The sequence below is a fragment of the Bos grunniens genome, chromosome 12 (assembly GCF_055505025.1).
Source record: "Bos grunniens cultivar Pamir isolate PY7600 chromosome 12, Bosgru_T2T1.0, whole genome shotgun sequence".
NCBI classification, from domain to species: Eukaryota; Metazoa; Chordata; class Mammalia; order Artiodactyla; family Bovidae; genus Bos; species Bos grunniens.
In genome coordinates, this window is record NC_141176.1 from 65,163,418 (window position 1) to 65,181,810 (window position 18,393).

The window sequence follows — 18,393 nt, forward strand, 5'->3', positions numbered from 1 at the left end:
GGAGCCTGGTAGGCTGCAGTCCATGGGGTCACTAAGGGTCGGACACGACTGAGCGACGTCACTTTCACTTTCATGCATTGGAGAAGGGAATGGCAACCCACTCCAGTGTTCTTGCCTGGAGAATCCCAGGGACGGCAGAGCCTGGTGGGCTCCCGTCTATGGGGTCGCACAGCATAGGACACGACTTAGCAGCAGCAGCAGCTATATCTTATACAAATTTCCTTGGGTTAATACAATAAAGAATTGAGCCTCTTTTAAGTCATATTAAAATGCAGGTAAGTAGTTTCATGCTGTCAGTCAGACTGTAGCCTCTTTTGTCTCATAGCACTGCCATGTTTAGGGTTTCAGAATTATCTGCTTAATTGTTTACATTCAGATAAGGGAAGGAGAACTTAAAAGATTTTGGGTGGGTATTGGGGGCCAAGCCTGGAAAGTGGTGGTGATGGTGGTTAGTCGCTAAGTTGTGTCCGACTCTTGTGACACCACGGACTGTAGCCTGCCAGTCTGTTCTGTCCATGGAATTTTCCAGGCAAGAATACTGATGTGGGTTGCCATTTCCTTCTCCAGGGGATATTCACAACCCAGGGATCGAACCCGAGTCTCCTGCACTGGAGACAGATTCTTTACCAACCAACCTACCAGGAAATTACAGCCTGGGAAGGATTCAGTCATTTCCTTTTGAACATCACTGGGGAGGACTCAATCATATGGCCCTACCTAACTGCAAAGGGGCTGGGAAACAGGCTAGAAGTGTGTCAAAGAAGAGAAATCAAAGATATTGGTGAATAACTGGCCAATTTCTATTGCAATTATCCAAAATTATTCACTGACTATCAGCTCATTCGCCTATTTACAATTTAACAGTTCTTTTGTGCTTATAGCAAGAATATAATATCAAATGCCTCCAGGGAGCAGTCAATAAAGAAAATGACCAGAGCCTCCAAGGATGTTAAGTAACAGGGAGTGGGGGAGACTGAGGCAATAGGCAAGCACACATCCTAACCAGAAAGAGCAGATGCTGCTAACTTGCATAAAAGCTGACCTAGAATTACTATTACAAGGACACTTAAGAGAAACTGGTTATACAGACTTTTTATGAGAAAAATATTTGATATTCAGATTTCTTTGAAAAACCAGAATTTCTTTTATAAAGACTTTGCTGGCTAAGTCAGTACTTACAGGTCATTCTTATGGTAGAGAGGGGAGAGGGGTCAAAGCACTGAGTTGTACAAGTCTTAAATGTTAAAAACAATGAAAAAAGCAAGGGTATTATAGAAAGACAATACATAATATAGTCACAAACATAAAATCTGTATTTATATAGAAATGTGATTTGAAGCTGCAATGATGTACTGTGACTCTAAATAATGGCTACAGAAAGGGAGACAGGTTAAGGGACAACCTGACAACCAAGAAGAGAAACTGAAATGGTCAAAGTGCCCCAAAATGAGACAAGGACCAGTAACTTAATACTGGAACTAATCAAGCTGGTCAAATTGACCAGCAGACTAAAGGAGAATGAATATCTTCTATTCATTTTATTTTCCTTTTTATCCCTTATTTTTTCCTAATTTTCATGATAATCACTTCTACTTATCCACATAGTTAAAAGTTACTTTTTCAGAAAATACTTTTCATGATGAAAAGCTGCTTTTCAAAAAGAGCTGGCTTTAACAAATGACTATGTGCTTTGTACTATACCACATTCAATCCTACTCTTGATGAATAGTTCCTCAGATTTGTCTGATTTAGATCAATCAGACTTTCAGTATCTGCTGTGGCACCTTGCTTCATCATCCAAGAGAAATTTAGGTATCATTAACATAAGTAGCAATATCTACTGAGACTTCTCTATTGGGTGTTAGTTACACGTTAAGAACTGTGTAATAAAGCTAATGCATCACAGGACCTACATTTAGGTAGAGGGCTTCCTAGGTGGCCTTAGTGATAAATAATCTGCCTGCCAAACAGGAGACACAGGAGACGTGAGTTTAAACACTGAGTCCGCAAGATCACCTGTAGTAGGAAATGGCAACCCATTGCAGTATTCTTACCTGGAAAATTCCATGGGCAGAGCAGCCTGGTGGGCTACAGTCCATGGAGCCACAGAGTCAGACATGACTGAGCAACTGACCTTTAACAATAGGTAGAAGCCTTTCAAAAAATGATTTGAATAAGTTATATGTGTATTGTTACTTTCTGGGTACTAAAAATCTCAGTATTAACATGGTCTATCAGGGGAATGGCATTCCTGGTAAATGTTTCAAAGAAAGGCATTGGGGGCAGAGAACAATATATGGAAGGGAGAAAATGGCCCCTTCGTTGGACCTAGGATGATGGAACTTATTGTAAGGTTTAAATCATGTAGAAGGAATTAAAAAGGAATTTCTTCAGATGACTCAACTGAATTTTTGTTTGACAGAATTGTCCTTTCAATTCAGTCACAAAGGCTTACTTTGCTTTGCTTACCAGTAATCTCCCCTGAACGTCTGTTCCCATTTTCCTAGTATTATGTGATGTTAAGGAGGAGAAGCAGAAGGGTGTCAAAATCAGTCTTTCCTCATTTGATTGTTTGCCTAACACTGACATTTTTAAAAAGTCATTCAGTAGCACTATGATGGCTGTTGGAAATATCGTGATAAGAGTGGCTAATGTACTATGTGAACAATTGGATTATAGACAAACCTCTATATATTTTAATATGAATTTGCCTCTAGGTGATATTCTTTTTTTTTAGTTTTTTAAAATTATTTTTTAATTATTCTTTTATTTATTGTTTAATTGGAGGAAAATTGCTTTACAATATATGTTGGTTTCCTCTATGTAACAATGCAAGCCAGTCACAATTATATAAATATATATGTATATATATGTTTTTTAATTTTATTTTATTTTTAAACTTTACAATATTGTATTAGTTTTGCCAAAATTCTTAAGAAGATATTATAGTAATACCTTTTATTATATCCTGATACTAATAATTGCCAGTTTTCTGTAAATCTTCCTGAAAGTTTTTTTATGTGTGTCTTTTAAGTTGAAATCAATATATCAATACATTTATATTTCAGTATTTCTAGGGAATAATTATAAATTCAATTTTTATTACTTACTTTATGTTCACTTGCCTAATAATATATTGGCAATTATATAGGGGGATTCTATCTAAAGGAGATAATGCAGTCAATTACATAAACAAAAACTGTAGCCTGCCAGGCTTCTCTGTCCTTGGAATTCTCCAGGCAAGAATACTGTAGTGGGTAGCCATTTCCTTCTCCAGGGGATCTACCTATCCCAGGGATCAAACTTGGGTATTCTTCATTGTGAGCAGATTCTTTACTATCTGAGCCACCAGGGAAACCAAAATTATATAAAAATAATTTTAGTAAATACAAGGGAGTAAGCAATATTAGAAATATAAGATAATCTGTAGTTATTTTTTAAATGAAGTGTTTCTAATTTTACTTTTTTATATCTAATTATTTTTGACCATATATCAATTTAAGAATCTTTGCATTCTAAATCCAATTTAGTATACAAATACTAAATTCAATAAAATCTCATTTTATATATAAGAAAATCATATTTTTAGAATAATTAAAATGAATTACCATTGAAAATATTCCAATAACAAAACAAGGCTAAATTTAATAACATAAAATTCTCAAAAATGATGTCTATTCTGATCATATGTGTGATTTCGTTTATAATGAAGAAATAGAATAATTTCAGAAGTGTTTATTGTACAGAATAAATTATGTTCATATTAAAATAAAAATAAATTTCTCTCCTTGTGTATATATATATGTGTATATATGTGCATATATATGATTACACATAGTGTATATTAGATTTAAATTATCAAATATTTGCAGAGATAAATAAACAGTATATCTGATCTTGGTCTTTCTTGAATATGCTGGAACAATCACCCAGTTGTCATTGGTCTTCTTTCCTTCCTATTCTCTGACCAGATTATAGGTAGAAACATAAAATTAAGGATTTTAACCATAAAAATTATATAGCATGAATTATTTACCCAGGATGAGAAAACATTTTAGGCAAAGGTAGGACTACAGAAATAGCTCTCCTGGACTCTAATAAGTGCAGTGATTTTTCTTTTAAAACAGATATGCCTAAGCCCTGGCCTTTCTGGGTGGCCCAGTGATAAAGAACCCGCCTGTAATGCAGGAGACCTGGGTTCAATTCCTGGGTCGGGAAGATACCCTGGAGGAAATGGCAACCCATTCCAGTATTCTTGCCTGGAAAATTCCATGGACAGAGGAGCCTGGCAGGCTACAGTCCATAAGGTAACAAACAGTCAGACACAACTGAACACGCTTGTACCCTCAGAGCATATCTAAACCATAATTTATCAGAAGTGTTTTATTTCCATAGCTTACATAAACTTACATATATTTGTCTGCAATGGATATAGAGAGCTTGGTAGAATACTCTCTGTATGTAACTTAATTGAATTGTTTCAATGTATCATTTGCGTCATCAAACGTTTTATATAGCATTGGTCCTTATTAGCTCAGACTATAGAAGACTACATGAAAAAGAAAAATGAAAGTAAATCAGCATGGCTCTTTGTGCAAAAAGACCTTTTGGCCATTGAGTCATGCATTTCACTGTTTTCTCTACCCTTGTCTTTTTCATATGCAAAAGATAGTTCTGCCTCATATGTATTATAGCATTTTATAGCAGATGCATAAGACATGTGTTAGTATTTTCAAATGACCCTTCCCCCTAGTGCTGATTTCTATGTTAGGTTTACTGATTCATTTGGCAACTCTTAGGAGCTGCTTTGTGCTCTGTAGTAGCAATTTTACACTAAAGACTTCATTCATTTGGCCCTTTTGAAATTTATTAATCTTGTGGTGATGGTGGTGAACAAGAGATAAATTAGGATGTCTTTATTTTTGATCTGTCCATAGCTTTCATGTTACTTGATCATGCTCTATTGTTAATACAGCTGAAGAGAATTAATTTTAGAAACAAGACAAGCTGTTAACACGGAACTTGAAAGTCTTCCCACTGAAGATGCTGAACCTTATTATAAAGTATTGGATCATTTCAATTGTTAGTCTTTTAATTCTAAATTAGCAGAGTATGTGAATGAGTCCTTGCTTTATTCCATGAATCTATCTGTTCTCTCATCGTTCTCAAAATTGAGTGTCATCCTACTATTTAAACTGGAAGGTCAAATGCAAAAATAATGAAGATCTGAAATTGTTTGGCAACTTGATATTATTGCATTACTTCACTTTCAGGTTTGGTCACTGGAATCTTGAGTAGGCTAAGTATTTTAGCTTAAAAAAAATTGATTTATCTTAAGTGCAGCCATGAAATTAGAAGATGATTGCTTCTTGGCAGAAAAGTTATAACAAACTTAGACTGTATGCTAAAAAGCAAAGATATCACTTTGCCAACAAACTCCGTATAGTCAAAGTTATGGTCTTTCCAGTAGTCGTGTATGGCTGTGAGAGCTGGACCATAAAGAAGGCAGAGCAGCAAAGAATTGACAGTTTTGAACTGTGGTGCTGAAGAAGACTCTTAAGAGTCCCTTGGACAGCAAGGAGATCAAACCAGTAGATCTTAAAGAAAATCAACCCTGCATACATATTGAAAGGCCAGATGATGAAGCTGAAGCTGAAGCTCCAATACTGCGGTCAACTGATGCAAACAGCCAGCTCATTGGAAAAGACCCTGATGCTAGGAAAGATTGAAGGCAGAAGGAGAAGAAGGTGATAGAGGATGAGATGGTTGGATGGCATCACCAATGCAATGGACATGAACTTGGGAAAACTGCAGGAGATGGTGAAGGACAGGGAAGCCTAGTGTGCTGCAGTCCATGGGGTCATGAAGAGTCAGACATGACATGGCAGCTGAACAACGACAGCAACTCTTCAGTGTGTTTTTTTGCTTAAAATTGATAATTTCTTCATATACCTAGAATTCAGATTTCTGCCAATATTTTAGATACACTTAAAATTATTAAAATGACAAAATAAAATAGATAATATTGACTATGCCATTCAGTTGTATGCAATTGAAATTAGATAAAAAAATTATTAAATTTGAGTAAGTTAAGATTTCTTTAACATTTAAAAGTGTGGAATGCCTCTGGAATTGAATTTACCTTCTTGGGATACATATCCCAAAGAAAACGTGACATAAAAGGAGTAATGGATATCCAACCTCTCTGACTTTAATTCAATCCTCACTTATTCTTTCAATTTTAGTCTGCAAAACTGACTTGTAGAACAAAGTTAGATTGGCTAAAAGTTGTCATAATAGTGTTTTTATGGGTGCTATTCTGAGGAATTTCTATGACAAAGAATAAACACAACAGATACAATGTATCTATCAGAACCTCAGCTATAGCAAAGTTTTAGAAACATTAGAATTATATATGCTTTTATTCCTGACACTTTACTTAGATCATAAATATCAGCATCAAAATATTAATTCAAAGTTGACAATGATTCTGAATGTTGACCCCAGCATTGGCAAAGTTAAGTATCAACACAACTAATGAGTTAAAATTGTTAAATGCAAAGCAAGTGGATATAGTGCCAATTTTGAAAATATTAAGAAAAGTCTATCTTGCTAAACATTGGTTATGTCTTAATTGAATTTTCCTTACTCTGAATCTATCTAAATCTTATCTCCCTATTTCTACACGAGGGAGATATTTATATTGCAACAATAGGTACCAAAATTAGTTTCACTGAGTCAATTCTTATGGTGCCTTAGAGATAAATATGAAAGAAATTGTTTATACACTTCATGGATTAACAGACTTTTAAGAGACTGATTATTTTAGGTTAATTACACACCTAAAAGTAGGCCTTCTTTCCTTTGTTTTCATCATCAAAATTAAAACAATAAATATTATAGAATACTTTCAGCAATACATGAACCGTGAACTTCTAGTTGTTCAAGCTGGTTTTAGGAAAGGCAGAGGAACCAGAGATCAAATCGCCAACATCCACTGGATCATTGAAAAAGCAAGAGAGTTCCAGAAAAACATCTATTTCTGCTTTATTGACTATGCCAAAGCCTGTGACTGTGTGGATCACAATGAACTGTGGAAAATTCTGAAAGAGATGGGAATACCAGACCACCTGACCTGCCTCTTGAGAAATTTGTATGCAGGTCAGGAAGAAACAGTTAGAACTGGACATGGAACAACAGACCGGTTCCAAATAGGAAAAGGAGTACATCAAGGCTATATACTGTCACCCTGCTTATTTATATTTAAATTATATGCAGAGTACATCATGAGAAATGCTGGGTTGGAAGAAGCACAAGCTGGACTCAAGATTGCCAGGAGAAATATCAATAACCTCAGATATGCAGATGACACCACCCTTATGGCAGAAAATGAAGAGGAACTAAAAAGCCTCTTGATGAAGGTGAAAGAGGAGAGTGAAAAAGTTGGCTTAAAACTCAACATTCAGAAAACGAAGATCATGGCATCTGGTCCCATCACTTCATGGGAAATAGATGGGGAAACAGTGGAAACAGTGAACAGTGTTAGACTTAATTTTTTGGGGCTCCAAAATCACTGCAGATGGTGACTGCAGCCATGAAATTAAAAGACTCTTACTCCTTGGAAGGAAAGTTATGACCAACCTAGATAGCATATTCAAAAGCAGAGACATTACTTTGCCAACAAAGGTCCCTCTAGTCAAGGCTATGGTTTTTCCAGTGGCCATGTATGGATGTGAGAGTTGGATTGTGAAGAAAGCTGAGTGCCAAAGAATTGATGCTTTTGAACTGTGGTGTTGGAGAAGACTCTTGAGAGTCCCTTGGACTGCAAGGAGATCCAACCAGTCCATTCTGAAGGAGATCAGCCCTGGGATTTCTTTGGAAGGAATGATGCTAAAGCTGAAACTCCAATACTTTGGCCACCTCATGCGAAGAGTTGACTCACTGGAAAACACTCTGATGCTGGGAGGGATTGGGGGCAAGAAGAGAAGGGGATGACAGAGGATGAGATGGCTGGATGGCATCACTGACTTGATGGACGTGAGACAGAGTGAACTCCGGGAGTTGGTGATGGACAGGGAGGTCTGGCGTGCTGCCATTCATGGGGTCGCAGGGAGTCGGACACGACTGAGTGACTGAACTGAACTGAACTGAATGGATAAGGAAGCAACTATGTTAAAGGAAGCAACTTTTACAAGCATAATATAAGGACAAAACAAAAGGGAATTTCTGAAGAAAGCTAAAAATAAATTGTAGTTGAAAATCTACAAGAAATGTATTTTCGTATCTATCCTGTTTAAGACGGTATTCTGTCTCTACCATGTAATAGTAAGATCAAACTTACTTCTCTTAAGTCTCCTGCGTTGGCAAGGCATATTCTTTACCACTCTGACACTTGGGAATCTCTAGAATATTTAATGGGGCTTACAATTATGCTGATGTATATATGTACATTTACTTAGGGTACTACCTGCTGATGGATTTTTATATTGTTTACAATTTTCACTGTTATAGAAAATACCTCCCAAAATTAATGTGTCTATTAAAATTGAAGCTAAATTGTAGAACAGTTGATAATTATTGACAGAATCTCTTCAAATAAATGCAGTGCCAAATTATTTTTCCTTTAAAAATGTATAAATATTCTATGTCTATATATTTGTACAGTTATCCTTAAAATATTACTAAACATAAGTGTAAAAAGAGTTAAGTACAAACATACATCTATGTCCCGGTATCAAAATCAGACCTACACACATATGCTATTTGGAGTGATATAAGCATGACTTCCATAGAATCATAATTCAGGAAGTTACGGTAATTTATAATATTGTTGATTATATTACCTGATGCTTTATGTTAGTTCTGTCTCTTAATGTCTTTCATTGAAATAATATAAAGGAAAAGAGTTTTCAGTCACGTAGCCAGATGTATGAAAACAAACAAAAGACAGGATGGAATGGCCATTGAAACTGACACATATTGGAGAGTTCGATTTTTCCAGAATCTTGTCTGTGAAACAGAAAGTGATCTTATATCATGTTTCTGATTCTGATAGTCTTTACACCTCTCTTAAAAATGTAAAAGATCTCAGATTTCTCTCAGCATTACCAGCTCAGAGTACATGTTTTCAGGACCATCTGGCCTGCTGGCCTATATAAGAGCCATTTCAGAGTAAAATAAATGTTGAAGCCAGATGGATGATACAAAGAGTGAGAAAGTAAAGTTGTTGAGCATAAAATATTGTTTCTAGAAACTTTACTTGTAAAATTAGAAGAAAAATGGATTGTGGCCTAGAATTTAACTCTCAGTGAAGTGCTTGATAGTTATATCATTTGTTTAGTTTTTAAGATGAAAGAGACTTATGTATTAATAAATGTTTATCACAAAAGCTGAGTGGGAAAAAAAGCTGATGCCACTACAGAGAAAGAGAACTGTTGAAAATAGCACTACTCGGAAACCACAGGGAAGCATGGGTTAGCCTGGTGCATTCTGCAGATGTTAGAAATTCTGGAAAGAATTTGGGGAAGAGAAAGAGTGTAGAATGTCTTATATAAAAGGCTTTAAGAAATAGAAAGAGAATGATCAAAATATTTAGAGACCACACTAACAAAACCAGGCGGTGTGGTCAGTTGAAATGAACTTCAAAGTAAAAATATTTTTGTCTGAGGGTAGTGTCTAGAGAAACCTGGGAGAATTAGAAGGATATAGGGACAAAAAACAAAACAAAACCCAAAAAACATGTTTTCAAATCACTTTGAATTTTATTTAATTGAATGTTACCTAAAAGTATGTATAGAAACATTGGTATTTATTGTTGTTATTTATTTATCATTATTTTATCATTATGTTTTATTGCTTATTATATAGTAAAACAATTACTTGGATTGAGCACTTAACCCATATCTAACTTGTACACTGTAACTAAATATGTTTATGCTTTAGCTCAATGAATTCCATTTTAAGAAAGTATTATTTTGACAATTTATAGATGAAAAAATCAAGACTATAGGCCTTTAAACAGTTTTTTGAAGGCCAAACCATTGGAAAAAGAGAAGCTTATATGAAAATCCAGGACTCTCGATTACTAAATTGCCTGTAGAGTAGGTATGGGAATAGGAGAGGGAAGAGGTTGAAAGCTAAAGAACTGAGAATTAATGTCTTTGAAAACATTGTTGTTTGTTGTTTAGTCGCTAAGCCACGTCCAGTTCTTTTGCTATCCCATGGAATGTAGACACGCCAGACACCTCTGTCCATATATTTCCCAGGTGAAAGTTCAGTTCAGTTCAGTCACTCAGTCGTGTCCGACTCTTTGAGACTCCATGAACTGCAGCATGCCAGGCCTCCCTGTCCATCACCAAATCCCGAAACTCAAACTCATGTCCACTGAGTTGGTGATGCCATAAAACCATCTCATCCTCTGTCGTCCCCTTCTCCTCCTGCCCTCAAACTTTCCCAGCATCAGGGTCTTTTCCAGTGAGTCAGCTCTTCGCATCAGGTGGCCAAAGTATTGGAGTTTCAGCTTCAACATCAGTCCTTCCAGTGAATACCCAGGACTGATCTCCTTTAGGATGGAGTGGTTGGATCTCCTTGCAGTCCAAGGGACTCTTAAGAGTCCTCTCCAACACCATGGTTCAAAAGGATCAATTCTTCGACATTCAGCTTTCTTTATACTCCAACTCTCACATCCATACATGACTGCTGGAAAAACCATAGCCTTGCCTAGACAGACTTTTCTTGACAAAGTAATGTCTTTGCTTTTTAATATGCTGTCTAGATTGGTTATCACAGAAGGCAATGGCACCCCACTCCAGTACTCTTGCCTGGAAAATCCCATGGATGGGGAGCCTGGTAGGCTGCAGTCCTTCCAAGGAATAAGCATCTTTTAATTTCATGACTGCAGTCACCATCTGCAGTGATTTTGGAACCCAAAAAAATAAAGTCAGCCACCATTTCCACTGTTTCCCCATCTATTTGCCATGAAGTAACGGGATCAGATGCCATGATCTTAGTTTTCTGAATATTGAGCTTTAAGCCAACTTTTTCACTCTCCACTTTCACTTTCATCAAGAGACTCTTTAGTTCTTCTTCACTTTCTGCTGTAAGGGTGGTATCATCTGCATATCTGAGGTTATTGATATTTCTCCCAGCAATCTTGATTCCAGCTTGTGCTTCTTCCAGCCCAGCATTTCTCATGATGTACTCTGCATATAAGTTAAATAAGCAAGGTGACAATATACAGCCTTGATGTACTCCTTTTCGTATTTGGAACCAGTCTGTTGTTCCATGTCCAGTTCTAACTGTTGCTTCCTGACCAGCACACGGATTTCTCAAGAGGGAGGTTAGGTGGTCTGCTATGCCCATCTCTTTAAAAATTTTCCACAGTTTGCTGTGGTCTGCACAGTCAATGGTTTGGCATAGTCAATAAAGCAGAAATAGAAGTTATTCTGGAACTCTCTTGCTTTTTCAGTGATTGAGCAGATGTTGGCAATTTGATCTCTGGTTCTTCTGCCTTTTCTAAAACCAGCTTGAACATCTGGAAGTTCATAGTTCATGTATTGCTGAAGCCTGTCTGGAGAATTTTGAGCATTACTTTACTAGCATGTGAGATGAGTACAACTGTGTGGTAGTTTGAGCGTTCTTTGGCATTGCCTTTGTTTGGGATTGGAATGAAAACTGACCTTTTCCAGTCCTGTGGCCACTGCTGAGTTTTCCAGATTTGCTGGCATATTGAGTGCAGCAATTTCACAGCATCATCTTTCAGGATTTGAAAGAGCTCAACTGGAATTCTATCACCTCCACTAGCTTTGTTCATAGTGATATTTCCTAAGGCCCACTTGACTTCACATTCCAGGATGTCTGGCTCTAGGTGAGCGATCACACTATTGTGATTATCTGAGTCCTGAAGATCTTTTTTGTACAGTTCCTCTGTGTATTCTTGCCACTTCTTCTTAATATATTCTGTTTCTGTTACTGCTACTGCTAAGTCACTTCAGTCGTGTCCGACTCTGTATGACCCCATAGACGTCAGCCCACCAGGCTCCCCCGTCCCTGGGATTCTCCAGGCAAGAACACTGGAGTGGGTTGCCATTTCCTTCTCCAATGCATGAAAGTGAAAAAGTGAAAGTGAAATCGCTCAGTTGTGTCCGACTCTTAGTGACCCCATTGACAAGGTCCATACCATTTCTGTCCTTTATCGAGCCCATCTTTGCATGAAATTTTCCCTTGGTATCTCTAATTTTCTTGAAGAGATCTCTAGTCTTTCCCATTCTATTGTTTTCCTCTATTTCTTTGCATTGATCACTGAGGAAGGCTTTCTTATCTCTCCTTGCTATTCTTTGGAACTCTGCATTCAGATGCGTATATCTTGCCTTTTCTCCATTGCTTTTTGTGTCTCTTCTTTTCACAGCTATTTGTAAGGCCTCCTCAGGCAGGCATTTTGCCTTTTTGCATTTCTTTTCCATGGGGATGGTCTTGATCCCTGTCTCCTGTACAATGTCATGAACCTCTGTCCATAGTTCATCAGGCACTCTATCAGATCTAGTCCCTTAAATCTATTTCTCACACAGCTGTATAACCATAATGGATTTTATTTAGGTCAGATGGGATTGGGGACAGGAGGAGAAGGGGACGACAGAGGATGAGATAGCTGGATGGCATCACTGACTCGATGGACGTGAGTCTGAGTGAACTCCAGGAGTTGGTGATGGACAGGGAGGCCTGGCGTGCTGCAATTCATGGGGTCACAAAGAGTCGGACATGACTGAGCGACTGATCTGATCTGATCTGACCTGAATGGTCTAGTGATTTCCCCCACTTTCTTCAATTTCAGTCTGAATTTGGCAATAAGGAGTTCATGATCTGAGCCACAGTCAGCTCCCAGTCTTCTTTTTGCTGACTGTGTAGAGCTTCTCCATCTTTGGCTGTAAAGAATATAATCAATCTGATTTTGTTGTTGACCATCTGGTGATCTCCATGTTTAGAGTCTTCTCTTGTGTTGCTGGGTGAGATTGGGGGCAGGAGGAAAAGGGGATGACAGAAGATGAGATGACTGGATGGCATCACCGACTCGATGGATGTGAGTCTGAGTGAACTCTGCGAGATGGTGATGGACAGGGAGGCCTGGCGTGCTGCGATTCATGGGGTCACAAAGAGTGGGACAAGAGTGAGTGACTGAACTGAACTGAACTGAACTTGTGTTGTTGGAAGAGAGTGTTTGCTATGACCAGTGCGTTCTCTTGGCAGAACTCTATTAGTCTATGCCCTGCTTCATTCTGTACTCCAAGGCCAAATTTGCCTGTTACTCCAGGTGTTTCTGACTTCCTACTTTTTCATTCCAGTCTCCTATAATGAAAAGCACATCTTTTTTGGGTGTTAGTTCTAGAAGGTCTTGTAGGTCTTCATAGAACTATTCAATTCCAGCTTCTTCAGCATTATTGGTCAGGGCATAGACTTGGAATACTGTGATATTGAATGATTTGCTTTGGAAACAAATGGAGATCATTCTGTCATTTCAGAGATTGCCACAGTGCCTCCTGCTGCCTGCTGAACATGGCATGTTGTTGCTCCTGGGCCCGTCCTCTTTGGATGTTTGTCCAATAAGTGGTGGACGTCTCTTCTGCTCTCAGCTCTTTCTTCAGTCTCAAGGCTGGGCATCTACAAGTGTACAGGCCTGTGTGTTGCAGCCCAACAATTGATTCAGTAAGCAGTCGGAGACCAGATTTTCCACGTAGTCAGGATGGAATCCAGACAGCCTTGGACAAAGATCACCTCTGTCCCCCTTCAGTCCTGGGGGGCCCCTGGCACCTGAAGGGCCCTGTGGACCTATGGCTCCAGCAGGCCCTGGGATCAGAGAAGTAGAAATGGCTTGCAGGATCTCAGTTCCCCAATCAGGGATTGAACGTGAGGCCTGGCAGTGAGAACACCAAATCCTAACCACTGGATTTCAGACTCTTTTGTTGATTATGATGGCTACTCCATTTCTTCTAAGAGATTCCTACCCACAGTAGTAGATATAATGGTCATCTGAGTTAAATTCATCCAATCCAGCCCATTGTAGTTTGCTGATTGCTAGAATGTCCGTGTTCACTCTTGCCATGTCCTGTTTGACCACTTCCAATTTGACTTGATTCATGGACCTAACATTCCAGGTTCCTATGCAATATTGTTTTTTACAGCATCAGACCTTGCTACTATCACCAGTCACATCCACAGCTGGGTGTTGTTTTTTCTTTGGCTCTATCCCTTCATTCTTTCTGGAGTTATTTCTCCACTGATCTCCCATAGCATATTGGGCACCTACTGACCTGGGGAGTTCATCTTTCAGTGTCCTATCTTTTTGCCTTTTCATACTGTTCATGAGGTTCTCAAGGCAAGAATACTGAAATGGTTTGCCATTCCCTTCTCCTGTGGACCACATTCTGTCAGACCTCTCCACCGTAACTCTTCTGTCTTGGTTGGCCCCACACAGCATGGCTTAGTTTCATTGAGTTATTACTGGATTGGATTGCCATTTTCTTTCCCAACAAATCTTCCTAAGTCAGCATTCAAACCCATGTCTCCTGCATTGCAGATGAGTTCTTTATCACTGAGCCACGTGGGTTAGTTACATAGTGTAAGAATTAGAATGGAATTTGCTTTGCTATGTTTTGATTTTTACACAAAGAACATGTTTACTACCTTTGGGAGAGATGACACCTAGAAAGATCTGGTTGAGGAGAGATGAAAGACAAGTGAAGATGAAATAGGTGAGATAACTTAGGTACTTGAGATGAAATGAAAACTAGAGGAATATTTAGAGCAAATTGTCAAAGGAGAACAATCAGTAACTTGTATTAGTCTTTTAACAGTTCTTACATAAATATGAACTCACTTTTGAAGGGCTGTAATTCTTTCATTTGCAAAAATATTGCTATTAAAAATTATTTCCTTCTGTAGATATTTCTATTCAAAGGGTTTCAATTAATTCAAAATGCATTAAATCATTCTTCTGTCAAGAAAGACCAAGCCAGACATGAAAATTACATAGAAAGAATGAATTAAGGAAACAGACAAAAGGAAATGAGAGAGAAAGAAAGAAAAGCAATTTATCAATTTATTGATGTCGATAGTCTAGCATCTTTTCATGTTTATATTGTGAAGTGCATTTTCATATATTTTGCCCATTTACCATTTTTAAATATGTTGTTTTCTTATTGAGTATAGATAATTTTTTAGATATCTAGAAAGAAGACTATTTGGACATTTAAATTGAAACTATCATACCGAGTCTTTGCCTTGTATTTTCATCATCTTTAATTATTTTTAATTTAAAAATAATTAGATTGAGATGAAACTGATTTACAGTGTCATGTTAGTTCAGGTATGCACCTTAGGTTGCATGTCCATGAGCCCTATGGACAGTAGCCTGCCAAGCACTTTTGTCTGTGGGATTCTCCACGAAAGAAGACTGAAGTGGGTTGCTCTGCCCTCCTCTAGCGGATTTCCTGACCCAGGGATCAAACTCACGTTTCTTACATATCCTGCATGTTTACCACTATTGCCACCTGGAAAGCTATATATAGTAGTATGTATATGTTAATCCCTGGAGAAGGCAATGGCACCCCACTCCAGTACTCTTGCCTGGAAAATCCCGTGGATGGAGGAGCCTGGTCGGCTGCAGTCCATGGGATCGCTAGGAGTCAGACACGACTGAGAGACTTCACTTTCACTTTTCACTTTCATGCACTGGAGAAGGAAATGGCAACCCACTCCAGTGTTCTTGCCTGGAGAATCCCAGGGACAGTGAAGCCTGGTGGGCTGCCGTCTCTGGAGTCGCACAGAGTCGGACACGACTGAAGTGACTTAGCAGCAGCAGCAGCAGCATATGTTAGTCCCATCCTCTTAATTTATCCCTACCCCCACCTTCCCCTTTGGTTGCAATAAATTTGTTTTCTATGTGCATGGGTCTATTTCTATTTCTGTTTTTTTTTTTTTTTTTCCTTTCTTTACTTTATTTTTTTCCCAGAGGAACATTTAATCCAGAGAAATCATGGCATGTTTCTCACTGGATTATTTCTGTTTTATAAAATAGATCTATTTGCATTTTTTTAAGATTCCACATATAAGTGATGTCATATGATATTTGTCTTTCTTTGTCTGTCTTACTTCACTTAGTTCATCCATGGACCTAATCTTTAGATCCATCCATATTGTTGTAAATGGCGTTATTTAATTCTTCTATATGGCTGAGTAGTATTGCATTGTATACATGTATCACAACTTCTTTATCCATTCAGCTATCAATGAACTTTTAGGTTGCTTCCATTTCTTGGCTGTGGAAGACACTAGCCACAATTAACATTGGGATGTATCTATCTTTTGAATTGTAGTTTTTCCTGGGTAAATGCCCAGATGTGAGATCCCTGATCGTATGGTAACTCTATTTTTAGTTTTTTAAGGAACCTTCATGATGTTTTCACTACTTCTTTTACTTTTCCACATAAATTTTAAAATCAGCTTGTCTGTATCTACAAGCTTTACTGATTGTATTTTGGATTCATGTTCAATCTGCAGATCAATTGAGAAAGAATTAATGTCTGTGATCTTTCAATTCATGAACCTTTTAATTTCTTCTAAAAGTGTTTTGAGCATGTGGATCCTGTACACATTTTGTTAAATTCATTCCTAAGTGGTATTTCATTTTTTGAAGTTATTGTGAATGATACTGTTTTCTGTTGATAAAATCATATTTATTCAAAAAATAAAATTTGATTTTATATTAGAAATCAATAAATATATTTAGCTTAATCATACTTAGAAAAATAATACTTAATAATTTTAATTACTATAGAAAAAGAATTTGATAAAATAACATACCAATTATATATTTTTAAAAATCTGCCATCATAATAGAAATAGAAGGTAGATTTTTTAAGCTTTTATAAAAATCATACTGTAATTTTTATTAATGGTTAATATAATCTGCTTAAGATCAGCTATATGACAAAGCCTCCTGTACATCTTCCACACAACAAAGCTGAATAATGCAAAAAGGGGAAGTCAAAGACATAAATTATAAGGAAAGATACAAAAAATGTTTATATGCAGTTGATGCTTGTCAACATGGAAAATCCTGGAGGACCTAATTAATAATTATAGCAAGGTTGTTTCATTTTTAAAAATTATATGTAAAACTCAAGTCGATGTCTATATATAAATATTAAAATAATTACTTTAAAAATAACATTAAAAAGTACCTGGGCTTAAATATAACAAAAGATTTTCTTTTTTTTTTTAATTTTATTTTATTTAACTTTACAAAATCATATTGGTTTTGCCATATTAACAGAAGATTTTCTTAAATTTTATGGATAAAACTGTAAAAATATATTGAAAATATTAAAGATAATTAAACAAAACAGATATCCCACTTAATAGGATATAAGCATATATAGCATAGAATATATTTATCATTAAATATTATGTATGAATGCTGCCAATAATATGCACTTTAGTTCCAAAGCCCTTGGTGTATTTTAGTAATTTAAGGGAAGCAACACATGATCTGTTTAAATAAATTTGTCTTTCTAAAGTGACTTAAGAATTTTAAATGCTTTTCTTTTTTCATATTTTCATAAAATTCATGTAACTTAGTTATATAATAGGTAGTTACTGTGGCTCCTGCAGGCTGATTTTGTCTACTTTGCGATAGTTTTATATATTGCTAACTATCTTAAAGCATCACCTTGTTTTCTTAAAGCTTCATGTTTTTGGATTACCTATTAACCATGAACTGGTAATCAAAAATTTCAAAGTCATCTTAATTTACAAGAAAAAAAGGAAGAAACTTTGACCTTCCCCTAGCTGTCTAAAAGAATGTAGCATGCATGCATGCCCAGTTGCATCCAACTCTGTACAACCCCATGGACTGTAGCCCACCAGGTAGCTCTGTCCATGGAATTTTCCAGACAAGAATACTGGGGTGGGTTGTCATTTCCTACTCCAGGGGATCTTCATGACCCAGGGATTGCATTGCCAGGCAGATTCTTTACCACTGCACCATTGAAGAATATAGACATAGGATCTGTTCCAGGAAAAGAGTTATCAGCATGTGAAGTGAAGTGAAGTGAAGTTGCTCAGTTGTCTCTGACTCTTTGCAACCCCGTGGACTGTAGTCTATTAGGCTCCTCTGTCCATGGGATTTTCCAGGCAATAGTCCTGGAGTGGATTGCCATTTCCTTCTCCAGGGGATCTTCCCAACCCAGGGCTCGAACCCTGGTCTCCCAAACTGTAGACAGAGGCTTTACCCTCTGAGCCACCAATTATCAGCATAGGTATCTGCAAAGATTAAGGGCTGGGTTTCCTGCGGGGGATACTTGGCTTGGCAGGGCCTAAAGATCAGAGTCCTATCAGGTG